This window comes from Brachionichthys hirsutus, chromosome 8, assembly GCF_040956055.1.
Source record: "Brachionichthys hirsutus isolate HB-005 chromosome 8, CSIRO-AGI_Bhir_v1, whole genome shotgun sequence".
NCBI classification, from domain to species: Eukaryota; Metazoa; Chordata; class Actinopteri; order Lophiiformes; family Brachionichthyidae; genus Brachionichthys; species Brachionichthys hirsutus.
The window spans coordinates 15,473,347-15,484,057 of NC_090904.1; the positions used below are offsets into that span (position 1 = coordinate 15,473,347).

At 46.1% G+C, this 10,711-nt stretch overlaps 1 long non-coding RNA gene across 3 annotated transcripts; it reads left to right on the top strand.

Annotated features, from left to right (window-relative positions):
• Window positions 1-216: 216 nt before the first annotated feature.
• LOC137898628 (uncharacterized) lies at window positions 217-8,165 on the top strand. Of its 3 annotated transcripts, none has more exons than XR_011105614.1 (2): window positions 217-1,202; window positions 8,137-8,165. It is a non-coding gene; the product is annotated as an uncharacterized lncRNA (long non-coding RNA). The 3 variants fall into 3 exon arrangements; XR_011105612.1 differs by having other exon boundaries at window positions 217-1,177; XR_011105613.1 differs by lacking the exon at window positions 217-1,202 and adding an exon at window positions 4,403-7,026.
• The last annotated feature ends 2,546 nt before the right edge of the window (window positions 8,166-10,711 follow it).

Sequence of the window (10,711 nt, forward strand, 5' to 3'; positions counted from 1 at the left end):
CTGAGATAAGACAGAGACAGTTCTGAGAGTACACCGTGTTTCAGAGATACTCTGAATATGAAGCAGCCCAGACACTCTGAGCCTTTTCACGTTCACAGAAATATGCGGTAAGGATCACGTCAAAGAACTCAGAACTCTTTCCACAACACGAGAAGCTCGGTACGTGGAGCAAGAAAGAACCGAGTCGATTTTGGTGGGGATGTGGTGTAACCAGGGGGAAAATTATACTTTTATTTTTGTAATTGAACTTCACCAAATCCTTCACTCTGTTATGTTTTATAACCATTTCGCATTTCAAGGCAAGTTCTAGCCTTATTTAATTATTAATTAATGTTGTAAGAGTTGCACTTTCCTGCCTGTACTGTCACTTTAAGAAAACGGTGAGTGCAGTTTGTCACGTACGCGCAGCGCCTCTCTCAGTCTGTACTGAGGATCTGAGGAGGTAGGTGCAGAGCTGCGCTCGTCCGCATATAATATCATTTGGGCACTCAAATATATATAAATTCATGGCGAAATTGTTTACATTTATGTTAAAGAGTCAACATGTATGGAGAGACCCATGTAAAACGTGTTCTGTGTCTGTTAGCAAGTCACTGTGAGAGCTAGCTAAAACATCTAATGTTTCACTTGCTAGCAGGCGACCGATGAGCGACAAGTGCATGGGAGACGAGGCTACATGTGTGACGAGAACGTTTTATTTTCTATTATTTGTGCAGGTATGTGCAACTCATTTAACCAATGTTTATGTATTAAGTTACCCTGGATGTTTGAAGATGCAATTCGTGTATTTTATTTCAAAATGTATATGCACTGTATAAGCTGTCGGAGTCTGTACTGAGGATCTGAGGAGCAGGCGACCGATGAGCGACAAGTGCATGGGAGACGAGGCTACATGTGTGACGAGAACGTTTTATTTTCTATTATTTGTGCAGAATTGCCAGTAAACTGCTTCCAGTGGTCAGCGCTGTTTCCTGGTCCTTCCTTCATGCAGTACAGCAAACAAAGAACACAACGCAGAGATCACTAGGGTTAACGGATGTGGCCCAAATCAACATTGCTCTAATGATGAACAGAGGCACACCCGTTACAATGGTGCCGTGACTTTTTCCGGATCCAAGATTCGACGTCAGCTCGTACGCCGTGGGAAGCTGCTGTCAATCGCCTTTGTGGTATTGAGGTATCCCTCCATTGGATCATTTGTGGTAATTTTTTTTTTTGCATAGACTGTGCTGTAGGAGTGATAAGTTTTTTATTTGACATTCTACATTTTTGTATTTTATTTTCTGCAAGAGTATTCTGTGTGAAACATGGCAGAGGGTGGATCACATGCTGTTGAGCGTGAAGATGGTGGTGTGGACAGTGTCGCTTTTCATTCCTGGCTTGGTGGTAGGAGGGGGTTTCGTGTTCCGAGCCCAGGAGCCAGAGCACCGGGAGAGAGGAATGTTTTGTTTGCTAGTCCACAACTTTGCTCTACGCGCGTTAACCATGATCAGCCTGCTCATGTTGATCAGAGTGCTGATTTGAGTTCACTCATAACACAGTTAGCTGATAGGATTGGTGAATCTATCTCTGCTAAGCTACTGTCTGACAGGTCCACTAGAGCTATGACCAGTGATTCTAACTCTTCTACTCAGACCCCCGACTTGACTCAGTCTAACCTCCGCATTGTCACGTGTTCCGAAGTTAGGGAACCACCCATATTCAGAGGTGATAGCTCAGACAAGTTCTCTGTCCATGAATGGGAGAACCTCATGACGCTGTACTTGAGAAAACGAGCTGTTCCTTTACATGAACAATCACAGGAGGTTTTGGCGAGGCTCATGGGCAAAGCAGGGGACGTAATCAGAATACGGTTGCGTAATGACAAATCCATCGACCATGTTTCAAATCCCCAAGTGGTTTTTGACATACTGAAACAACACTTTAGTGACATGACCTACTCAAGCATGCCCCTAGCAGACTTTTACAACACGCTGCCAAAGCCAAGTGAGGATGCTATGGAGTATTGGATAAGGCTAAATAAAGCAGTGGATGTGGCAGATGAATGTCTGAAAAGACAAGGTCGCAGAATCGATGACCCATCCCATGAAGTCAGCATGATGTTTGTCAAACACTGCCCGGACCAGTCTCTTTCTACAGTTTTCAAGTTCAAATCAGCAGATAAATGGACTGCCAATGAAATCCAGGAGAGGCTGGATGAACACCTTCAGGAAAAGAAATCTCATGTTGCAACAAGACCACAGAAGCCTGCTGTCTACACATCTCTGTCCCAGTCTGTTCCAGCGGTTGACAGTGCTCTCAGTGCCAGCGAAGTTGAGCCCCGAATTCAGTCATCCCCTGTTAATGGTGTTGATGCAGATTGCATGAGAAGTCTGGTTAGTGTGTTAGACCGTCTAGTTATGCAACAAACTCAGGTCCCCACTAACACGAGCGCTATTATGTCTCAACAACCTACAAGAGCATGCAGAGTTTGTGCCAGCACTGACCATTCCACACTGTTCCATTGCAAACGAGAGAACAGGTGCTTGAAATGTTTGTCTACTGGTCATTGGAAGAAGGACTGTCCTGTACGAGGCAACCAGCATCGCAACGGGCCCTCCACCCCCTCTGCTCCGCATAACGAGCCGTTAAACTAGAAAACCCACATCTGGCGAGGGGTGATGTGGGTGACAGGGACAATACCCTCTCTCAAGACAACTTAGCTGAATTATACAGTAATGCTTGTGCTACAGCACCAAAAGGGACACAGGTAGTAGTTCAATGTACTCAGAAAGTCCAGGCGTTTGGTGAGCTGTTTTATACATCTGTCAAGATTAACAACAGTGTTACTCTGAATGGCATGATGGATTCGGGCTCGATGGCATGTAGCATGAGTGCAGGTGCAGTTGAAAAGTTGCGTGCTGCTGGTGTGTTACCTGAAAAGCAACAGCCTGCTGAAAATGTCGTGTTGATTGGCTGTGGTGGTCTTCAAACTAAACCTGATGGCTTTTATGATCTAGGCATGGATCTGTACGGAATGCATGTTACCGTGCCCGTGTTATTTGTGCCTGGCCAGCATGACGATCTCATTTTGGGCTCTAATGTCATAAAACACATTATCCATGTCATGAAAGGAGTGGATGAGTATTGGAATATTGCATCCAGGCAGAGTTCACAGTTAGATCCTGAGATCGATCGTTTTCTGTCAATGTTCACCAATGTTGACCACTGGAAAGGAAGCGCTGTTCCAGACAAAATAGGCACCGTTAAACTCACCCAAGCAGTTACTTTGCTACCGAAACACGAGCATTTAGTCTGGGGTAAGCTGCCAAAAAACCTACCTATGTCACCAGGCAGCACTGTCATTGTGGAGCCGACCTCCTCGAAGGCCAGACCGCGTAGTGTTTTAGTCGGTCGCCTGGTTACACCGCTATGGGGTGATGGGTGGGTTCCTATGACAGTCGTTAATCCCACAGACAGGCCTGTCATGTTGAAAAGAAACAGCAAACTGGCTGACGTTTCGCCTTGTTTAGCGATTGAGGATTTGGAAGTTTTCCAGGGTCTGCATGTAGCCACAAGTGACCAGAACTGTGACTCGGAGCAGAACATTGGTGCCTCCCACACGCCTTGTGAGCTGGGCAGTATAGGCAAATACCTGTCCGATGTAGGTCTTGGAGACATTGACGTTGACTCGTGCCAAGTAGCAGACAACTGTAAGATAAAGCTCGGTCAGCTGTTGATTGAGTTTCAGGACATTTTCTCCAGACATTCAATGGACTGTGGGGAGGTCAAAGGCTACACCCACCGCATCCGTCTCAGTGATGATCGTCCTTTTCGCCTGCCATACAGGAGAGTTCCCCCAGCGCATTATCAAAAGTTGCGGCAGGTGCTCAGCGATATGGAGGAAAGAGGGATAATCAGGAAATCCACTAGTGAGTATGCTTCGCCTTTGGTCATGGTGTGGAAAAAAGATGGCGGTTTAAGGATTTGTACAGACTTTAGGTGGTTAAATGCCCGCACCTTGAAAGACGCCCACCCTCTCCCTCACCAGGCTGACTGTTTGGCTGCTCTGGGTGGCAACTGCCTGTTCAGTACTATGGACTTGACCGCAGGCTTCTATAATGTTTCATTGCATGAGGAGGACAAGAAATATACTGCTTTCACAACTCCCTTAGGGTTGCATGAATACAATCGCATGCCACAGGGTCTATGCAACAGTCCTGCGTCTTTTATGAGGATGATGGTTGGAATATTTGGGGACTTGAGCTTTTCAAAACTCCTTTGTTACCTTGATGATCTCCTCGTTTTTGCACCTTCAGAGGATGAGGCCCTGTCGAGACTCCGAACAGTTTTCCAGAGGCTCAGGGAAAACAATCTGAAGCTGGCCCCCAAAAAATGTCATTTCCTGAGAGAGAAGGTGGGGTTCCTTGGCCATGTCATCGATGGTACAGGTGTGGCTGTAGATCCCTCAAAAGTTGAGGTTATCACAAACATGAATGTCACTGATCTCATGGAGGATGATAACTGCACGCCTTCAGTCCGGCGTATCAAATCGTTTCTTGGCATGGTGTTTTATTACCAAAATTTTATCCCCAACTGTTCCTCCATCGCAAAGCCCTTGTTTGCACTGACGGCTGGTCAAAAGAGAAGGGGTAGGTTAGCAAAGACAAAGAAATTGCAGAGCGCCTTCCGCAAACTCACCCCTGCAGACTGGAGTGATGAGTGCGTTGAGGCTTTTGAGCGGTTGAAGTCAATGCTTTTGGGGTGTGTGGTTCTTGCCCATCCAGATTTTGATGGAGCATTCATTTTGTCAACTGATGCTTCACTGGACGGCCTTGGTGCTGTGCTGTCTCAAGTGCCCAAGGGTGAGACTAAGGCCAGACCAGTTGCTTTTGCGAGCAAAACTCTAAGTGCGGCACAGCGGCGGTACCCAGCACACAGACTTGAACTGTTAGCCCTAAAGTGGAGTGTTTGTGAGAAGTTTTCCCACTGGCTGAAAGGGCGGAGTTTCACAGTGTGGACGGATAATAATCCGCTAACATACCTCCTCACAAAACCGAAGCTCGATGCTTGTGAGATCCGCTGGGTGTCGAAGCTCGCATCCTACTCCTTTGATCTCAGACATTTGCCGGGGAAAGGTAATGTGGTAGCAGATGCGCTTAGCCGTGATCCTTTTGCGAAACGCCTTGGTCAGAGACTTTTGTCAGAGCCCTACTCTTCACTGGTCCAGGAGGCTGATGAGATAGGTGAGCGGTCTGTGCAGGATGTTTTCAAAGTCAGCTGCCAGGTTCAAGCTCTTAGTCCATCGGCTCTTGTGTCTGACAAAGTCATGTGCAGTTCAGCTGAGGTTAAAGCACTCTGTCAGTCCCATAGTGAGTGGGTTAGTGCAGCTGAGTCTAGGGCAGTCTCTCTGGTCCAACATGTCCAGCAGTTATCTATTGTTCAGGATGCTCTACCAGTCTTAGCTATCACAGATCTACAGTCAGGCCAGCAACAGGATGAAGTAATTTCCAGGGTGTTGCCTTTCGTTACAGCCAAGAAACGTCCATCTAGGCGTGAAAGGTTTGGTGCGAGCCCTCAGGTGCTCAGATTGTTGAAGCAGTGGGACAGGTTGGTTGTTCGTGACGATGTACTGTACAGAGTGGCACGTGATCCTCTGTGTAAACAGAAACGTTTCCAGTATGTTCTGCCACGCAATCTGAAGGACACAGCACTGTCGGGCCTCCACGACATGGCTGGTCACCAGGGCCAGGACCGCACCCTGTCACTAGCAAGGCAACGGTTTTACTGGCCTGGAATGGAGAAAGATGTTCGGGAGTATGTCAAATGCTGCCCGAGATGTGTTTTTGGAAAGTCTCCAGAACCATCTGCTCGAGCCCCGCTTGAGAGTATCAGGAGCTCTGCACCGATGCAGCTGGTTTGTATAGATTTTTGGTCAGCGGAGGACAGCAAACAGAGGTCAGTTGATGTTCTGGTGGTTACTGACCATTTTACCAAGCTGGCCCATGCTTTCCCTTGTGCCAACCAGACAGCAAAACAGGTTGCTAGAAAACTTTGGAATAATGTGTTCTGTGTCTACGGCTTTCCTGAGAGAGTTCATTCAGACCAGGGCACTAATTTCGAAAGCAACTTGATAGCAGAACTTCTCAGGTTGTCAGGTGTTGCTAAGTCCCACACTACTGCGTACCACCCTATGGGGAATGGGGGCACTGAGCGCTTCAATCGCACCTTGGGCAATATGCTCCGGACCCTTCCTCTGAAAGACAAACAACAGTGGCCACAACAGATTCAATCCCTCACTTTTGCCTATAACGCTACTGTCCATGAAACCACTGGCTACGCGCCATTTTTCCTGATGTTTGGCCGTGTCCCAAGGTTGCCAGTTGACATAATGTTCAGGCAGGTTTTGAGCGACCCCACTGTTGCGGACTATGATTCGTATGCCAATACCTTGCTTTCTTCACTCAAATGTGCAATGGATATTGCCCAGCAGCATGCGTCCTCTGAACAGCAGCACCAGGCCAAACAATACAACAAACGTGCCAAAGGAACTTCCTTGTCCGTGGGGGATCGGGTTTTGGTTGCAAATAAGGGTGAACGAGGGAAGAGGAAACTTGCTGATAAGTGGGAAGACAAAGTGTACACTGTTGTTGATGCGAACCCCAACATTCATGTTTACAAGATTATTGATGTGGATGGGCGCACAAAAGTTGTACACAGGAATCTTTTGCTCAATGTGAACTTTTTGCCTCTGCCTGGCACTCGAGATGAGTTGGATGTGGACTTTTCTCTGCTCAGTGATGATATGGACGGTGCTGACAATATCTCTGCCATATCCACGCAGGATGAGCGAGGGACCACACAGGACTCGACTATTGTTGGTGTTGATCCAGTTCCACCAAGTCCACCACCCACAAATGACTGTCACCCTGTTCCAGTGTTACCTGACCATGACTCTGTGACAGATACACGTTCACTGATCTCAGTTCCAGCTGACTCTGACTCAGGCCCAGGAGACGGTACACGAGTGAGAACCCGTGCAGGGAGGTTAGTGAAGTCTGTGAACAGGTTGATTGAATCTATGGTGCAGGTACCTTTGTTCAGAGGTTCTAAGAATGTTTGAGTGATTTGATTTGGTTTTCTTTTTTTTTGTCTATTTTTTTTCATTACCCTTGGTTACATTTTTATGTCTGAGAAATGTGGTTTGGGTCCGGGCACAGTGTGGCGTACAAGGCGCCACACTTACCTAAGAAATTATTGAGACTTGATCTATCTCTTTATTTTCTGAGCCTTGACGAGAGGCGACTTCTTAGTTGGTTTATGGACTAGGTCCATCAATGGCTTGTGACGGCCTGTTTCGAGATGGGCATATCCTCCTTTACGTCCTGTAAGTACTGTTCAGGATGTTGGTGAATTTCAGGAGGGGTGATTGTAACCAGGGGGAAAATTATACTTTTATTTTTGTAATTGAACTTCACCAAATCCTTCACTCTGTTATGTTTTATAACCATTTCGCATTTCAAGGCAAGTTCTAGCCTTATTTAATTATTAATTAATGTTGTAAGAGTTGCACTTTCCTGCCTGTACTGTCACTTTAAGAAAACGGTGAGTGCAGTTTGTCACGTACGCGCAGCGCCTCTCTCAGTCTGTACTGAGGATCTGAGGAGGTAGGTGCAGAGCTGCGCTCGTCCGCATATAATATCATTTGGGCACTCAAATATATATAAATTCATGGCGAAATTGTTTACATTTATGTTAAAGAGTCAACATGTATGGAGAGACCCATGTAAAACGTGTTCTGTGTCTGTTAGCAAGTCACTGTGAGAGCTAGCTAAAACATCTAATGTTTCACTTGCTAGCAGGCGACCGATGAGCGACAAGTGCATGGGAGACGAGGCTACATGTGTGACGAGAACGTTTTATTTTCTATTATTTGTGCAGGTATGTGCAACTCATTTAACCAATGTTTATGTATTAAGTTACCCTGGATGTTTGAAGATGCAATTCGTGTATTTTATTTCAAAATGTATATGCACTGTATAAGCTGTCGGAGTCTGTACTGAGGATCTGAGGAGCAGGCGACCGATGAGCGACAAGTGCATGGGAGACGAGGCTACATGTGTGACGAGAACGTTTTATTTTCTATTATTTGTGCAGAATTGCCAGTAAACTGCTTCCAGTGGTCAGCGCTGTTTCCTGGTCCTTCCTTCATGCAGTACAGCAAACAAAGAACACAACGCAGAGATCACTAGGGTTAACGGATGTGGCCCAAATCAACATTGCTCTAATGATGAACAGAGGCACACCCGTTACAGTGGCAAAAGGGAAAACTGAACCTGATTTCCACAAATGTTCATGGAGGGGTGAGGCACGGAACGAAATGTGTTGTAGGTGTAAATAAACAGTAAACAAACAGTTTCATCGTCCTCAAAATAAGGGGATCTTTGAAGAAGCCGGTGGGTGGCCTCCTCAGCCGGTTGGAGGACTTGGCGGTTTGCAGCATTTGCTTGCTAGCTTGCATTTGTTTTAACTCTTGCTCAGTTGCACAGGCTGGCGGCACGGCTTGGCTGTGTCGGGATTACTGTTGGACATCCTGCTCAAGGCCCCTGGGAGCGCCATGCTGCATCATTCTGTCAGCAGCTACTCAGAGTGCTCTGCTTTAGTCTTTGCGTGTAGTACCCTATTTCACACGACACCATCCTCTGCCAACATCAACCGCCCGGCTCCGGCCTTCATTTTTTTCTTTACCTTGGAAATCCCACATATCTGCAGCCTTGATGAGGTGGAGCTGACCTTTGAGCCCAACCTCATCATCCTCTGATGAGAACTCTGAACATAACCACTTCCACACCACGCACACGTCCCTCAGAGTGATGTCTCCCGCCATGATTAACCAGGCATTGCATTGGATATCCAGGACTTAACTTTGACGCTTTAAAAAAGAAAGAAAGAGACAGAGAGAAAGACATGGTAATGGCTTTTGGGCCAGCACCAGAGTGTTGACAAAGGGCCTTTCTTTGTGAAAGTGGGATTAAGAATTCATTTAAAACACAGGGATATGCTTTTATGGGACCAGCTTGCGCTGACAGATGAGTTGAACAGAGCTACTTGGGACTACGGGCTCCATCTACTTCTTGCTTCCAAATGAAACAGGCTGTTATTCTTTCCAAAAGACCTGACAGTAGCCCCGTCTGTCGTTGAAGCTATGCATCACGTCTCCCTCAGGGGTATGCCGGGGCCATACTTTTATTCTGGGAAGATTCCTCTGTCTGTTCCACTATATCGAGTTCTGTTTAAAGCTTGCTTCGATACTCTGCAACTGTACTCCATAAGACTGTCTCCCCTCATTTACCATCAAATACCATTTCAGGTGTTAATGCATTTGTCCTTCAGCCGTGGTTAAAGTGAGTTTTATCCAGCAGGGTTTGCATGGAGTGATTGTTTAGGCCAACATTATTGCACCATGTGTCGTATGATGACCTTAAATTTAACGATGGATTTGTTCCACGGAAAGCAGAGGCTACAGCTCTGCTGGTGAGAAAGATAACAAGAAGACGAGCCTCTAAGCTGCTTCGCACTGTTTTGGAGGTCAATTACCTCTTTGAAATCCCATCATTAAAGCCTAGGCCCCAAATATAGGCGAGCTATATCCCAAATGATCTGTGCTCTTTGATTCTGGTCTGAGCTTCCATGCAGAACTTTTCTTCGATAGTGATGCAATAAGTAGCAATTTTATAGAAGTACATTCTTGATACACTTGTATTACAAAGACAAATGATGCATACTTGTTCTGAACTCGGTCACAGCAGACTTTCCACTCATCACACGCACCGCAGACGTTTCACTATTTGCTTTGAGTAATTGGCCATCTATCTGTCAGAACCCGCCTTCCATACCCCTTAGATATAAAACATGAATGGGCAATAATTAATACCTACCAACAGCACATGTAGGAAAAACAAGCCACCTTGCCTTGTACAGAGAAAGTGGAAGGATGAGTGTGATTTAATGCAGCAGACACCATCTTAATATTGAGCAGAGGAGCTGTGTTGCTTTCATCGATGCATGCTGTAACACATGCAGTAACATGCTGTAACACATGCAGTAGCACATGCAGCAACACATGCAGTAACACATGCTGTAACACATGCAGTAACATGCTGTAACACATGCAGTAGCACATGCAGCAACACATGCCGTAACACTTGCAGTAACACATGCTGTAACACATGCAGTAACACATGCTGTAACACATGCAGTAACACATGCAGTAATGTGCTGTAACACATGTAGTAACACATGCAGTAACACATGCAGCAACACATGCAGTAACACATGCTGTAACACATGCAGTAACACATGCTGTAACGTGCTGTAACACATGTAGTAACACATGCAGTAACACATGCTGTAACACATGCTGTAACGTGCTGTAACACATGCAGTAGCACATGCAGTAACACATGCTGTAATACATGCTGTAACACATGCAGTAACATGCTGTAACACATGCAGTAACACATGCAGTAATGTGCTGTAACACATGCTGTAACACATGCAGCAACACATGCAGTAACATGCCGTAACACATGCAGTAACACATGCTGTAACACATGCCGTAGCACATGCAGCAACACATGCAGTAACATGCAGTAACACATGCAGTAACATGTTGTAACACATGCAGTAACACATGCAGTAACATGCTGTAACACATGATGTGACACATGCT